The sequence below is a fragment of the Vigna radiata genome, chromosome 9, assembly GCF_000741045.1.
Source record: "Vigna radiata var. radiata cultivar VC1973A chromosome 9, Vradiata_ver6, whole genome shotgun sequence".
Classification (NCBI taxonomy): Eukaryota; Viridiplantae; Streptophyta; class Magnoliopsida; order Fabales; family Fabaceae; genus Vigna; species Vigna radiata.
The window spans coordinates 16918529-16936158 of record NC_028359.1 but is presented as its reverse complement, the minus strand read 5'-3'; the positions used below and the strand labels follow the sequence as shown (position 1 = coordinate 16936158).

General features: G+C 45.3%; 1 pseudogene; it reads left to right on the top strand.

Moving 5' to 3' along the window:
• The first annotated feature begins 13577 nt into the window (after nt 1–13577).
• LOC106773439 lies at nt 13578–16375 on the top strand (annotated as a pseudogene).
• The last annotated feature ends 1255 nt before the right edge of the window (nt 16376–17630 follow it).

The following is a 17630-nucleotide window of genomic DNA, read 5'->3' as shown; positions in this document are numbered from 1 at the left end:
GTCGGAGTGCTTTTAGCAGGTACCCGACCGGGCATTCCAAGACATCAAGAAGGAAGCACCGATCGCGAGCGAATGGAAGATCTGAGCGGACGGTAGCGGAGAGTCCGGACCGACCAAACCAAGACCGTAGAAACATTTGGCGCCCACCGTGAGGCCGGAGGTTTATACCCAATGGTGACCACGAGAAACGCTAGCACTGAGGAGACGAGCGGGATTGTACGCGCTCTGGAGATGAGGATGGAAGAGATGCAAAGGAGACATGAAGAAATGCAAAAGAAGCATGAGGAGGAGATGGCGGCCGTACGCGCCGAGTGTCTAGTCCAGCTACGCCAGGAGAAGGAAAAACAGAGGGGAGAAGGTAGTAAGGAGGCCCATAGTAGTGCGCAGGGTCAGGGTGATCAGGAGAAAGGAAAGCAGAAGAACACCGAGGAGGAAGAGAAGGAGAGGGGTGAGGAAAGTTTGGTATTGATTAAGTCGGAGATGCCGTCGGTGCCAGTGCCATTCGTCCAAGCGGTGATGGACGTCCGTATCTCGGATCAGTTCATTCCCCCGTAATTCAAGATGTACGACGGTACTGGTGATCCCGACGCGCATATCAAGTCGTTTACTAATGCCATGGCCTTCCGAACGGGAAGTGATGCCATCTGGTGCCGGGCATTCTCGCTATCCCTCGAAGGCGAGGCTTTAGAGTGGTTCAATTCCATACCTAACGGCTCGGTAGAGAACTTCAAGGGACTAAGCGGCATGTTTACGGATCAATTCGCCGCATGCCGGCCACAAGACACTACTCTGGTCGATCTGATGAATATGAAACAAGGGAAAGAGGAGGCCCTTCGAACCTTTATGGAGCGATTCACCAAAACGCTCCGGCGGGTCAGGGGGCTAAGCGTGGAGATGGCCCTACAATATGTCATGCCGGCCCTTAGGCCGGGACCTTTTAAGGAAAGCGTCTGTCGGAATCCGCCTAAAACTCTGGAAGAATTACGTCAGCGGGCGGCGGACGAGGCCAGGGTGGAGGAGATGAAACAAAACTATCGAAGGGAGATGCAGGAAGCGAAGGATAAAAATGAGGGCAAACCAGGTCAATCGCAACGGCCCACCGGTGCAAAAGGGCGGGACGGCCCTAGGGTCCCCCGTTTCCCCCAGTACACTCCTCTTAATGCTCCCCGGGCGCGGATACTGCAAGAAGCTCTAAGCACGCAGATTATGCGTGCCCCGCAAAAACGTCCGACTCCTCCGGGAGCCGACAGCGGTAAACACTGCCTGTATCATCAGAACATGGGTCATGACACTGAAGACTGCATGACGCTCAAGGACCGGATAGAGGAGCTCATCCAGGCCGGACACCTGAAACAATATATAAGAAACCACCAGAACGAAACAGTCTCTGCTGGACGTCCGCCCCCTAGAGAAAGGAGTCCAAGGATGTCGACGGACAGAGGACGTAGAGACGTCCGCCCGCGATACCCGCGCGAGCACGACGAACGGGGAAGGAATTCGGAGAGACGCGGGGAGAGAAGCAGAAGCCGCAGCAGGAGCCGAGCGGGCGGCAACAGGGGGCCACTGCGAGGAATGATTAACACGATCTCTGGTGGATTCGCAGGGGGGGGAACGTCGTCGTCGGCACGGAAGAGGAGCATCCGCCACTTGCGGTCCATACACGCTGTCGATATCCCTTGGCGAACAATGCCTCCCATCACATTTTCCGACGAAGACTTTCATGCACCAGACCCCGAACAAGACGACCCCATGGTCATTACGGTCGAAATCGCACGGTACGGAGTAAGCAAGGTGCTAGTCGACCAAGGAAGCTCGGTTAACATACTGTACTGGAAGACATTCCGGCAGATGGACATCTCCGAAGACCTCATTGTCCCGTACGATGAACAGCTGGTGGGTTTCGCGGGAGAAAGGGTCGACACCAGGGGATATCTGGACTTGTGGACCCACATCAGGGCAGGACGAGAGGGAGAAGAGAAAAAGGTGCGATATTTGCTGGTGGATGCCAATACGTCTTACAACGTCCTCTTAGGGCGACCATGTTTGAACTCCTTTGGGGCTATTGTCTCCACCCCCTATCTAACAATGAAGTATCCTACGGCTCGGGGAACGATATGTACCGTCCGCGCCGACCAGAAAGTGGCACGGGAATGTTATGCAGCCGGCCTCAAAATGTACCCCAGAGAAACAAGGCGGAGAATGGGCGGGGCAAGTGTCGCGATGGCCGACCTAGACCCCCGTACCAACACCGAGGACCGCCTCGAACCGCAGGGAGAAACCCAGCCAATGATAGTGGGAAAGAACCCCGATCAGGTCACCTTCATAGCCCAAGGGCTGGGGGAAGAGATGGAGAGGCAGCTTCGGGCGGCCCTTTGGCGTAACCGGGACCTTTTCGCATGGACGGCTGCTGACATGCCGGGGATCCATCCCTCTATCATGGCACACCGTTTGTCCCTGTTCAAGGAAGCCAGGCCAATAGCCCAAAAGAAGAGAAAAATGGGAGAAGAAAAGAGGCGAGCAGTGCAAGAGGAAGTCCGAAAATTGCAGACGGCCGGGTTCATTCGAGAGGTTACTTACACCACCTGGCTAGCCAACGTAGTCATGGTGAAGAAGTCGAATGGTCAGTGGCGAATGTGTACAGACTACACTGACCTCAACAAAGCTTGTCCCAAAGATTCTTATCCACTGCCCAGCATTGACGTCCTCGTAGACCGGGCGTCCGGACATCAGATTCTTAGCTTCCTGGATGCTTATTCGGGATATAACCAGATACCCATGCACAATCCTGACAGAGAAAAGACGGCCTTCATGGCCGATCAAGCCAACTTCTGCTACGAAGTCATGCCCTTCGGGCTCAAAAATGCCGGTGCCACTTACCAGCGCTTGATGAACAAAATCTTCACTGACCAGATAGGTCGTTGTCTGGACGTCTACGTCGATGACATGGTCGTCCGATCAGACGAAGGGGCCCAACATCTGCGAGATTTGGAGGAAGTCTTTAAACAGGTGCGACGGTATGGGATGCGACTCAATCCGGCCAAGTGCACGTTTGGAGTGGCGGCCGGAAAATTCTTGGGCTTCATGCTAACGTCCCGGGGAATCGAGGCCAACCCGGATAAATGCAGGGCGGTGCTGGAGATGCAAACCCCCCGGACGGTAAAGGAGGTACAAAGACTAGTGGGTCGTTTTACTGCACTATCCCGATTTGTACCAAAGTTGGCGGAGCGGGCGGCTCCTATCCTGAAGAAGATGAAGAAAGCATCGGCCAACAGTTGGGACGACGACTGTGAGACAGCCTTCCGGGCAATCAAAGACGTCCTTACCCAACCTCCCATCATGAACAGACCTTCCCCCGGCGAAGACCTCCAAGTTTACCTGGGGCTCTCTGAAACTGCGGTCAGTGTCGTCCTGCTGCAAGAGAAACCCACACCCAAACTCATATATTTCATCAGCCGGACACTGACCGACGTTGAAACTCGATACCAACAGGTGGAGAAAGTGGCCTTAGCCCTTCTCCATGCATCTCGAAGACTGCGCCAATACTTCCAAAGTCACCAGGTGGTCGTACGCACCGACCATCCAGTCTCGAAAATTTTGAGGAAACCCGATCTGGCCGGAAGGATGGTAGGTTGGGCAGTAGAACTATCTGAATTCGGTATCAGATACGAGCCGAGGGGCTCCGTCAAAGGACAACATCTGGCGGATTTCGCAGCAGAAATACCGATGGTCGGCCATGAAGAATGGTTATTGTACGTGGATGGGGCGTCAGGCCGTACGGTTAGCGGCGCGGGCGTCGTCCTCGAAGGTCCCAACGGGTTCTTAATAGAACACTCGTTGATTTTCAAGTTCAAAACCTCAAACAACCAGGCGGAATACGAAGCCTTGCTGGCCGGGTTACAATTGGCCAAAGACATGGGGGCCCGCAGGGTGACCTGCCGCACTGACTCGCAGCTGGTAGTCGGCCAAATGAACGGTGATTTTCAGGTACGGGAGGACCACCTCCTAAAATACTATCACCAAGCTTGTTCTTTGGTGGAAGAGTTCGATGATGTGAAAATCAAACACATCCCCCGGGAACGGAACATCCGGGCCGACCTACTGTCCAAACTCAGTACTGGAAAGGAGAAAGGACAGCTCACGACTGTCATCCGACAAGTCCTCCTGCAACCTTCGGTCGAATGTTTGGTTACCTGTACGAGCAACGCCACCGACTGGAGGACCGAAATCCGGAACTTAATCCGCAAGCAAGATGGTGGAGAGAGTTTATCCCCAGCGGACTCCAAACGGGTCGCCCGGTTCATGATTATCGGTCATGATTTATACCGCCGCGGTTTCTCATCACCTCTACTCAAATGCCTGGCAGAGAACGAGGCACAGTACGTAATGAGCGAATTACATCATGGAGTATGTGGCTTCCACACGGGCGGGCGAGCACTCAAGGCTAAGACACTACGAGCAGGATACTACTGGCCGACGATGGAAGCCGATGCGGCAGAATTCACTCGTCGGTGCACCCAATGCCAGGCCCATGCCAACAATCACCACACCCCTTCGCAAAAGTTGCACACCATCGTTTCCCCTTGGCCGTTCGCTCAATGGGGGATGGATATCGTCGGACCATTCCCCCCGGCCACCGGGCAGCGCAAGTTCTTGCTGGTGGCCATCGATTACTTTACGAAGTGGGTAGAGGCCGAGCCCCTCGCCACCATCACGGCCTCCCAGGTCCAAAAGTTCTGTTGGAAACTCATTTGCAGGTTCGGCTTGCCTCGAACGATCGTAACCGACAATGGAAGGCAATTCGTCGACCGAGGGCTAGAAACGTTCTTCAGAGGATTGGGTATCAAACATGCCACAAGCTCGGCAGAACACCCTCAGACGAACGGGCAAGCTGAGGCAGTTAACAAGACCATTGTCGCAGAGCTCAAACGAAGATTAGGAGATAAGAAAGGAGCATGGGCAGACCACTTACCCGAGGTCCTCTGGGCATATCGGTGCACCCCGCACGGTACGACTGGAGAAACACCCTTCAACTTGACGTACGGTACCGACGCCATGTTACCAGTAGAATTGGGTGAACCATCCTTACGACGAAACATCGAGAATCTCCAGATAAACGACCAAGAGTTACGGGTCGAACTTGATACGATCGACGAACGACGCGATCGGGCAGTGTTAAGGGCAGAAGCATGTCGGCGCATGGTGGAACGCAAGTACAACACCAAAGTCCGTCCGCGTCAGTTCCATGAAGGAGACCTAGTATGGAGAAAGGCCGGGGAAGCTCGACGTGTGGCAGCTCATGGCAAGCTCGCGGCAAAGTGGGAAGGCCCGTTCAAGGTTGTAGAAGCTCTAGGCAACGGCGCATACCGCCTCACTCGATTGGACGGCCGGCAGATTACCAACACTTGGAATGCGTCACATCTTAAACTTTATTTTAGCTGAGCATGTAATGTTGTTTCACACAATCCAAATTCAAGAAGCAACGCGAAAATTTCATTCCCACGCACTATCACCGTCCCTCATTCATTTAAAGCCCAAGTGGACGAATGGAATTATCCTGTCCACTTGGCCGGGCGCTAAAGGGTTAAGCCCGAAGCCTCACAAGTCCAAGTGGACGAATGGAATTATCCTGTCCACTTGGCCGAGAGCTAAAAGGTTAAAACCAAGGCCTCGCGCAAAAGTCCAAGTTGACGAATGGAATTATCCTGTCAACTTGGCCGGGCGGTAAGGGGTTAAGCCCGACGCCTCATATAAATCCCAAGTTGACGAATGGAACTGTCCTGTCAACTTGGTTTAACGGTAAGAGTTTACACTCACCGTCTCCTCACCCGTCGTCTCCCGTGCGAAACTCAGTTAAACGAATAAATTCACCCACTACAAATGGTAGCACGAGCCGAACAGAACCAGAATAAATGAACGATAAAATTAACACGCAAAATACCCATTCATCAAAAAACAATCCAGAAACATCAAAAAGTATATGATCGGCCGGCAAAAGTAAACAGTACAATTCACTGTTTACATTCTGGCCGATACCGAATGGTTCCTAACTTAACAAGTAAAAATATAAACAAGAAAAATTATTCTTCAGGAGGATCGGCAGCAGATCCGACCACTTCAACCCGTTCGCCATCTCCTTCGGCATTTTCCTCGCCTGCTTCGGCCTCCTCCGGATCCTGAATGTCCGTTAAGACGCCATGATACACGTCCTTGTAAATGTCGAACCCAAGAGAGAGCGGCTTCTCGACCTTCAGCAGAACCTCCACTTGACGGATGGCCTTGTAAAAGCCGTCCTCATGTTCCGCCACCAGACTATCATTCAAAGACATTATCTTATCTTCAGCTGTCTTAAGGTCTGCACGCGCTTTCTTCAGCTCGGTGTGCAATTCCACCGTCCGGCCCTGAAGCTTCTCTTCCACCTCCTTCAATCTCACAACATCTTCCTCCAACTGCTTTTGATTCTCTTCGGCGGCAGCCTTCGCCTTCCTTTCCTCCTCGAGCAGTTGGGTCGTTTCCTGAAGCTTCTCGGCCGACCGTTTCTTCTCGTCCTCCAGAGCCTGTCGAGCGCCCGCCAGCTCATCCTCCAAGGCCTTAACCTTTTTCTCCTCCTCAATCAGCAGCTTCTTCACCTCGCCGGATCCGCGAACATCCCCTTGTTCACGTATATAGTCAATCATGGCCGCCGTCCGGTTAGCCATCTCGGACACAGAGTCTAGCATGACTCTACCCGGTAAGGACTCCAGCAGAGCGACATAGGCCGGTCCCCGATTAAACTCGATAAACCGGCTTACATTGTAATCCGGGCTGAAAACGCCGCCCGGCAGAGGAGTAACCGGCTCCTTCCCTTCACGGCGATGTCGCTTAGAGGAGGATTTCCCCCCTTTTCGCGATTTTCTCTTCCGATGCCCCGACGTAGTGATGGGCGCGGACTCGGAGGGAATTTCCACAACCGGAGCAGCAGTCGCCGAGCTGGTCAGATTGACGAGGGGAGTGTTGTGGGATGGAGGAGGAACAGAAGTCCCTTCCCCTTGTTGGGCAGCCACATTGGTGCTTCCACTAGCCCCTACAGTAGGCCCGCGGACGGCCACTGTCACCCGAGCGGGAGGCGGCTTCATAGGCGGAGGAACGTCTTGGCTGGGCCCGAAACTAGCAGCACGGGCCGATGCTTTCTTTTTCATCGAAAGGAAATTGGATTGGCGGGGTCCGGGAGTCGCCATGCAACCTGAGGAAAAACGAGAAATTCAGCTAAGTTATAACCTTCGTAAAAGGAAAAAATGGAATAAATCACATACCGAGCGCTCTTTGAGCGCAATCCTCGTAAGGGATACAGTCGACAAGGCAACGGGCGGGGACGCGGCGGGAGAGGGTGTCAATCACATCCACCACACAAAAGTCTTCCATTTCCAGCTCCCGCTTCGAAATGGCCTCCATCTTTGTTGGGTTGTCCGTCCAGTATAAGGGAAATAAAGGGTGGCCGTCCTTATCAAAAAAATCAGGACGGCCCGCGTCCTTAATAACCACTTTAAAGAATTGATCTTTAAAATTTTTGAAGGACTCGGCATACGGTTTAAACAGGGTGCGCTTCCCTACGGAAGATAAAGACACTAAGCCTCCCTTCGGATGAGGACGGACGTTGAAATAGTGAAGGAAGGACCGCACGGTCGGGGTGACGCCGGCCACCATACACTCTACCCCATAGGCTTGAATAGCAGCCCAAGAGTTAGGGTGCAGTTGTGTAGGTGCGACATTCAACTCCCGCAACACCCCGGCCTGGAAGTCGGTAAATGGAACCCGCACGTGCAGTTGAGCGAACAAATTCGCGTACATGAAGAAAAAGTCATTTGCGCTGGTGCCTTTCCCGTGGCAAACGCGCTCGTTCTCCGTACTAACGGCTACTCTTACCAAGCGCGTGTCTGCCGTATCTCTCACTAAATAGGATCGGGCTACCCAATCCTGGAGAGATGTGCGCGAAATACTGGACGGTTGAGTGTTTGTGTCAAACCCGGCCCAGTCATACCCATCTACCCGGGGAAGCCCTCCCACCGGGACCAAAGGCGCCGGATCCACGGTCAAGCCCCCTCGCAATAAAAATAGGGGGGCTCCGTGGAAGATCCGTCCGCTGTTAACCGGGGCGGAGGACCCCTGAGCTACGGTCACCGCCTCAACCAGAGCGGATGGCACGGCCGAATCCTCTTCCACTGTCCGGTCTTCCGACGACGAACCGCTGGTGGAGCCGGACGAGCCGGTCGATGACGAACCACTGCTGCCGCTACCCTCACCCGCGCCCCCGCCACGACCCGACGATTCCAGAGAAGACTCAACGCACACAACAACCATCTTATTACCTGGGCAGATGAAAAGAATAGAGCTTGGAAGGAAGAAAGAAGGATGCATCCGTAATAGTCACCCTACTCCTATTTATAGAAAATTTTTCAAAAACTGCCTCCGATCTCCACCATTAATCTTCAACACGTTCAATGCTCCAGATTCAAACGACGCCTCGTCTCCCACCCACGATTCCGCCACGAGTGTTTTCCCGCCTAAACTCCACCTCTGCCTTTCCCCAGTCTCGCCGCTCACCTGACGGACACATCCCTTTTCCGAAACCCTTCGGCCCCTTACGACGCCTCGGGCTTGGGGGGCTTGTGTACCCTACGTGACCCACCCGGACAAAAGAGACCGAACACGCGAAGTGTGTACCCTACGTGACCGTCCGTCCACGAGACCCACCCGGACAAAANAGACCGGACACGCGAAGACCAGNCNTTGGAATCCATTTTANTGCACGACTGGTTAACACGACCGGATAGAGCACGGCCGGCTGAAACCTCGCCCTGTCTTCGCAAAACGTGTATAGCCTAAAATGACGAACCACATTCAGCTGNAGTGTCCGCATGAAGGACTGCTTCTCGTTGACAGTGAGATGGCCGTCCGGCGAAGATCAACGGAAATTTTAGAAGCTGCACAGCGTTAAGGTAAAACCAGATTAACCCCAACAGGCTTGCAATTGGGCCTGGATTAAGATTCTGCTAATCACTGGCCCATAGAAAAAACTATAAATAAAAGTCAAAGGTGAAAGGTAGGTGGTTACATTGAATGCACATTTATATCACTTTCTCTTTCTATCATTAATCTCTAAACCAAACATTGACTTGAGCGTCGGAGTGCTTTTAGCAGGTACCCGACCGGGCATTCCAAGACATCAAGAAGGAAGCACCGATCGCGAGCGAATGGAAGATCTGAGCGGACGGTAACGGAGAGTCCGGACCGACCAAACCAAGACCGTAGAAACAAATATTATTTAGTGGACAAGTGGTGCCTATTACTAGTGACAACAAAGGAATTGAATGCAGAGTTGTTCCAGCAACTATTAAATGTGAGAAGGAAGATAAAATAAAAACTATTCTTCTAACAGTGTTGCTAATATTTTTTTTATTGACGTCGTTCTTTTGTTCTTAACTTCTGATCCTGTAAGCTTCATTTTATTTTGGTAAAATATATTTTTTTAATTGGTTATAAATATTTGAAATGATTTTTATTTTATTTTTTATTTATTATAGTCTTAAAAAACGTAATTATATTTAATTTAATTTTTTTTAATGTAATCTTAAAAAATATAATTCTGATCAATTTATTTTTCACCTTTCAGATTTTTATTGATATGCACCACAAATAATGAATTGAATATTTTTGTTTAATAATTTATATCTAAACTCAATCACTGTGAAAGCCAAATCAACATGTTCTTGAAAAATTTGTGGAACAAACCCAAAAGGCGCCAAATGTTCAGCAACGAGCGAAGATAATGACAGACAAAGAATCTTAAAGATCATGGATTTTTCCAAATGGTTTGACATTTATAGGAAGTAATTGACCCTCAAAAGAAAACATACTCTCTGATGATCACTCTTAAGGTGACGGTGACCAATGATTCACTCTCCAACAATAGTTTTGCTCAAATGAAGGTTCCCACAAGGCCACTACCAAGGTTTCGACACCCTTAACTGGTCGTTCCCAAACCACCGCTACCAAGGATTGAACTCCAACAACACCATCACTTCTTTCTCCTCTCTTTCTCCTAACCAATCTATTTTTCTGCCTCCCAACCCTAGAAAATTTAGAAATATTTAAACGTGAATCCATATTACCTTTCTAACCTTTGTCACCTGAGCAATGTTTGCCTCATCTTCCATGGTGTCAACACAACATTTTCCTTCTTAAAATGCACACCATCATTCTCCGTCTTCTAATAAGAGAGAAAGCTCTTGTTTTTAACTTTGTAACACATTTTATTGTCAATCTTTACTAAGTGTGAGGAATACCTAAACATGAGCTATGCCCAGAAAAGAAAGTGACTCTCTTGAACTTGTAGATCCTTTGTTCTTCTTCCTGTTGTAATAATATTACTTTATTATTGCAAAAGAATGTTACCCAAGGTTCATGAAGGGCATTTATGAGTGTAACGTTCCATTTCTTGGCAACGTTCCAATTCTTAGGGAAGTTTCATTTCTTGCCAACGGCTGTTTGCACCTAGTTTTATATACAGAGAGCTCCTCCCCTTCCAAAATACTTCAAATTGAGTCTTTCTCATTCTCCTTTCTTTTAGTTTCATTCTCTTTTTCTATCTTGGGTATAAGTTCTATTAGAGTTTCTTGCTAGTTCTGTGATCCTCGAATACTTTCGAGAAGTTCTTGTTGTATCCTGGGGGACTTGCGTAACACCGCGGATAAGTCCTTAAGGACAGTGACTCCGAGATTTTGTCAGTATTTTTACTACAATCTTAAGGACTTATTCAGCCATGGGTATCATCCTTAACTTGCGTAAGATTAAGTGTGGGGGAGTGTTTTCTCTCTTTTCTCGTCATGTTCGTCTTACAGGGAGGGAGACGCTTATTCTTTTCTCTCCTCTACTCTGGTTCGTCCTGCAAGGAGAAGAGGACTTCTGCATTTCGAACTAGGAACTATGGTGGTGACGATAATGGCGTGAAGAAGACGAAACCCCGACAACATATTCTCCGGGTGCCTTGCGTGGGTTGCTCGTCCCTTTCTTCTCCTTTCCTCGTCCTAGGTTCTTGATTTTGCGGTTAAGGTTTTTTTGTTCTGTGATTTGGGGATCATGGTTTTGGATCACAAATTTGGGTTTTTTTTTCTGTATTTGGGAATTTTTCTTTGGGGTTTTGTTCTTGTTTTCTGAAATTGGGAATTTTGGGCTTCTTGATCCTGCGACTTAGGGTTCCACCTGTTCTCTCATTTTAGGGGGTTTCGAATTGGAATCTGAAATTGAGTTTTGGGAATTTCTGGCGTTCTTGTTTTCTTTTCTGGTTTTTGAGGTTCTTCCTTTCTGCGTTTGATTTCGCGTATGAAGGGTCTTTCTCGTGATGTTTGATTCTCGTGGTAGTCGATGATGGTTGGGCAAGACAGGGCAGTGAACATGAGGGTGGGTAGCAGCCAGTGGGTGTCGTGGTGGCTCCAGCAATGTCGGGCTGTGTTTGGTCAGTTTGGACCTATTTGGGCTGCAGGCCAGAGTTTGATCCTGTTGATTGTGATTGGTTCAGTTTGAACTTACTTGAACTGCAAACCTAAAGTTTGGAGTATTTTCGGCCAGTTGGGCTTGGATGTAGCTTTAGGTCCAGAGGACTCATAATCTATTGTTTTAATTAATAATAATAAATTGTAAAAAAAAAATTGTAATTGGAGAGAGACTTTTATGATAATAACTATTATAATTATAATTACGAGAAGGAAAATTATTATTAATTATTTAGTAATTAATTGGTAATGAAATTAATTTAAATTAAAATTGGAAAGAGAAATTAATTTGATTGGGATTTTAATTAATTGGAAATTTTTTTAATGATGGATTATAGTAATAAATGATTTATTATTTTGGAATGATATTTATTTATTGTTTGTTATTTATTGTTTGAGTAGAATCCATTGAGCACATTGTATTTTGAATGAGACTTTAGATAACGATGAATGATGAACAAATAGTGTCAGATAGAGAATGAGAATGAAATTGTTGTTAGAAATAAACTATTTCTAGGATTGAACTTTGAAATGAAAGACATCGGTGAAAGCCTTAGAATCATAAGGAAGGGAGATAGTACATTACTATCCCAAGAACAATATATTGAGAAACTTCTTAATAAGTTTGAGTATTATGAATTCAAACTTGTGACTACCCTTTATGATGTTATTTCTAAATTAATGAAAAATAGAGGATAATCATTATCTCACCCTCGGTATGCCCAGATAATTGGGAGCTTACTACACTTGATGAGGTTTTTTAGACCAGATATTGCTTATGCAGTAGGTAGACTGAATAGGTACACTCAATGTCCAAATCAGGAACATTGGGATGCACTTATTAGGCTTATGAGATACTTAAGAGGTTCAATAGATTATGCCATTGAATATAGTGGATTTTCCATTGTACTAGAAGGGTACAATGATGCTAACTAGATCTCTGATTCAGACGAGACAAAATCCATTAGTGGTTATATATTCACACTTGGGGGTGGTGCGATTACATGGAGATCAGTCAGACAAACAATTATTGCAAGATCAACGATGAAATCTAAGTTTGTCGCACTTGAGATGGCTGGCAGTGAGGCTGAGTGGTTGAAAAACTTCTTAGCAAACATTCCACTAGGAATGAAACAAACCTCATAGGTGTCTATACACTGTGATTGTCAATCGGCAATAATTATAGCTAAAAACAATAATTACAATGGAAAGAATAGACATATACAATTGAGACATAATTTGGTGAAGCAGCTGCTAAATAGTGGAACTATTTCCATTGATTATGTGAAGTCAGAACGGAATCTAGCATATCCTCTGACAAAATCCTTGGGAAGACAAATGATATTAGAAACATTGAGGGGAATGGGACTTAAGCCACTTGAAAACAAACAAGTGATAGTAACCCAACCTTTGTGATTGGAGATCCCATGAATAAGGTTCATATGGGTAAAAACAAGTCACTTATTAGTTCTGATAACACTAAATTGATTTTAATCAATTATGTCCCTTCCTGTGGTGTGTGTGAAAGTGCTAGAGACTACATTATTGAGAGGCTAAACTTTGTCGTTAAAATTCTATGTGGTGAAAGAATTTTAGCTTAAACAAAGTTTTTAATGATTTTCATATCCCTTATGGGTGGTGTATGATTTGCAGCATACACTTGATGAAATCACCTATATGAGTGTCGAGTGGGACCGCTTGCATGAGATCTTGGCATGATCTCTAGAGCACTCATGAATACCGGGCACACGCATGGCCTATTTAGCGCAACACAGCGATAACAACAAGGATTGTGGGGTGTATTGTGATTGATAAACCTCTAGCACACGTCAAGTGTCTTTGGTTCATATAGCTTGCTATACCAATTACACTATGTGTTAAGTTTCTTGATCTAAGACTGATTCATATTACTTGCTATACCAGCTCTGATGCATTACATCCTATGAGACCTAGGATAAATGTTTCTTTTCTTTTCTTTCAACTTTCTTTTGCAATAAGCGGGGGATTATTGTAATAATATTACTTTATTATTGCAAAAGAATGTTACCCAAGGTTCATGAAGGGCATTCATGAGTGTAGCGTTTCATTTCTTGGCAACGTTCCAATTCTTAGGGAAGTTCCATTTCTTACCAACGACTGTTTGCACCTAGCTCAATAAACAGAGAGCTCCTCCCCATTCCAAAACACGTCAAGTTGAGTCTTTCTCATTTTCCTCTCTTTTAGTTTCATTCTCTTTTTCTATCCTGGATATAAGCTCTATTAGAGTTTCTTGCTAGTTTTGTGATCCTCGAATACTTTCGAGAAGTTCCTGTTGTATCCTGGGGAACTTGCGCAACACCGCGGATAAGTCTTTAAGGATAGTGACTCTACATGCCTCAAGAAATTGTGGTTCGAGATTTTGTGAGCATTTTTACTACAATCCTCTCATTTTTAACATAACAATAGTAACAGTTTCAATTCATGAAACCAATTGCTCCGTTGACTCACCAATTTCCCAAGTTACAGGCCTTGGTTTCTTCAATTAGAAAATCATCGGGGTCCTCACAAAACCCAGTTCTTGTTTTGGAACTTCTGGGCAAAGCGTTAGACCAATACCCAGATATCAAAACATTGAAAAATGTGCATTCGAAGGATTTTAATCTCAATTTTCACGAAAACCCGTCTTTGGGAATCAAACTCATGCGAGCCTATGCTGCCTGCGGCGAACCTGGATTGGCACGCAAGGTGTTTGATGGAATTCCTAAGAGGAATGTTATTTTCTATAATGTCATGATCGGAAGTTATGTGAATAACCATCGGTACAATGATGCATTGCTTGTTTTCAGGGACATGGTTGGTGGTGGATTTACTCCTGATAACTATACTTACCCTTGAGTTTTGAAGGCTTGCTCTTGCTCTGACAATCCGAGAATCAGGTTTCAACTTCACGGAGTTGTATTTAAGGTTGGGTTTGACTTGAATTTATTTGTTGGAAATGGTCTTATTGCGTTGTACGGTAAGTGTGGTTGCTTGCTAGAGGCACGGCGTGTTCTTGGTGAAATGCCAAGTAGAGATGTTGTTTCATGGAATTCAATGGTTGCTGGATATGTTTAGGATAAGCGGTTTGATGATGCGCTACAGATTTGCCGAGAAATGGAGTCTCTAAGGCATAAACCGGATGCCGATACAATGGCTAGTCTCCTGCCAACATTAACTGACACTTCATAAGAAATTATTTCATATGTTAAGCTGATGTTTGTGAATTTGGAGAAGAAAAATTTGGTCTCATGGAATGTGATGATAACTGTGCATATGAAAAACTCAATGCCTGAAAAAGCTGTTGATCTTTATTTACAAATGGAGAAATATGAAGTGGAATCAGATGCAATCACTTGTGCTAGTGTACTTCCAGCATGTGATGATCTTTCAGCTTTGTTGTTAGGAAGTAGGATTCATGAATATGTTGAGAGGAAGAATCTATGTCCAAATTTGCTTTTGGAGAATTCACTGATAGACATGTATGCTAGATGTGGATGTCTAGAAGATGCAAGAAGAGTGTTTGATAGAATGAAGTTTCGTGACGTTGCATCTTGGACTTCATTGATATATGCCTATGGTATGACTGGGAAAGGTTATAATGTTGTGGCACTCTTCACTGAAATGCTAAATTCAGGTCAAAGTCCAGATTCCATTGCCTTTGTCGCAATTATCTCGGCCTGTAGCCATTCGGGATTATACAATGAAGGGAAGTTTTACTTTAAGCAGATGACAAACAATTATGGAATATCACCAAGAATTGAACACTTTTCTTGTTTGGTGGATCTTTTAGGACGATCTGGAGGAGTAGATGAGGCATATAATTTCATTAAACAAATGCCAATGGAGCCTAATGAAAGAATTTGGGGAACACTGCTAAGCTCCTGTCGGGTGTACTCCAACATGGATATTGGGCTTGTAGCTGCTGACAAACTTCTTCAGTTGGCTCTTGAGGAATTTGGCTACTATGTGTTGTTATCAAATATTTATGCCAAGGCTGGTAGATGGGCAGAAGTAACAACTACTCGATCACTAATGAAGAGAAGAAAAATTCGAAAAAGACCTGGGATCAACAATGTTGAGCTCAATAATCAGGTCTACACCTTTCTTGCGGGTGACACGTCACACCCACAACCAAAGGAGATAAATGAAGAGCTGAGTGTGCTGGTTGGGAAGATGAAAGAGTTAGGATACGTCCCTGAGACTGATTCTACTCTTCATGACGTGGAGGAGGAGGAGGATAAAGAATGCCATCTAGCTGTTCACAGCGATAAGTTAGCAATTGTGTTTGCTATTTTGAATACCCGTGAATCTCCAATCAAAATTACCAAAAACCTCCGTGTTTGTGGAGATTGTCATATTGCTGTCAAGCATATCTCTAAGATAGTTCAACGTGAAATTGTCGTCAGGAACACCAATTGATTCCACCATTTTAAGGATGGTACATGCTCTTGTTGCGATTATTGGTGAAGCTACTTCAGGCTGATCATAGTTGGAGAGAACTGCAAATTCAAAGGTTTCTATATATACTGATGGATAATTATCTTATTTCTTAGTTGTTTGGTACATAGGAGGAACAAGAACTTGGATAGAAGGAGGGAATAAATGTTGTATAGGGAGATGGATTTTCCAACATCATCATACTCCATTGTTACTGTTAGATGTTTAGTTGTGTGTTTATGTTAATTGGGCTCAGCCCATTCTGTATTTAGGGTTTAACCCTTATTTTACATTATAAATAAACAACCCTATGTGTATGATACACACATAAGGGAGATTTCTCCTAATCTTCTTTACTATTTCATATGGTATCAGAGTCATGGTTAAAGCCTATCCTAACGAGTTCTAAGTGGGCATTTCTGTTTCTATTCCATCCGTTATCGGGCCGCTATTGGACCACCCAATTTCTACTATCACGCACGAGATGTCTATACCTCGGCGTGAAGGGGGTGTGTTGGAAGTCCCACATCGACTAAAGATAAGGCCAATTTATAATATATAAGTGAAGTGCAAACCTCACCTTACAAGCCGGTTTTGTGGGGTTGAGTTGTGGGGTTGAGTTATGAGTACCGGAGACTGTGGAACTGACTGGAACAAAACCTAAGCTCTGAGGTATATACATCTCGAGCAAGAGACTAGATATTAATGGGTGGTCCGGTAACGGCCTAATAGCGGGTGGAACAATATGCCCAACAAATATCGCTAGGATAGGCATACACATAGGGTTGTTTATTTATAATGTAAAATAAGGGTTAAACCCTAAATCCAGAATGGGCTGAGCCCAATTAACATAAACACACAACTAAACATGTAACAGAGATTATGCTGTTCTAAAATTTGATGACAAAGGTATATATTCCTATTGGCTTTCGCTCTCTTAAAGCCTTTACTTGCTTTCAAAATAATGACCAATTTGGATAAATCTTCTTGTAAGTATTTATAGAAGAACAAAATATGGAGTTAAATTGAATCAAACTTTTGAAAGTCAAAATCTACTTTTGTGGCATAATTTGATTATAAATAGAGTAAATTATGTCCAAACTTATCTAAATTCTTTTTGTAGGAACCTTGATGAACTGTATAGTCACAATCAAGTTCATACAATAATCCAAAGTCCTCCTAATATAGCATAAGGTTGACCATGAGTGTAAATCTAATTAAATCCTATTTGAATAAGTATTTGTATTATCCTAACCAAGTTTAAAACGAATAATTTGGGGGAAAATAAAATAAAATGAACTACAGACAATGAATGGATCTTCAATTGAAACCTAAAATCTGAATAAAAGATGCATGGAATACTAAAACAATGAAAATGAAACTGTTGGATAAAATGCCGCAATGAACTAAAAATGTGAATTATGCAATGCTAATGCTTGGAACACGTTTGAATTATTTTAGCAATGCAAATGAAAGTATTTAGAAGAAATACTCTAAAAAAGAAAAATCACGTATAAAACCAAAATTTGGACAGCAAAATAGCCTATGACAGTGAATCAAGTTTTACAGCTTTTTGTTATTATGCAGATAATGTATGAAACTGTGATTCAATGAATTGTATGGTGGAATGATCATGCAAATAAGTTTAAA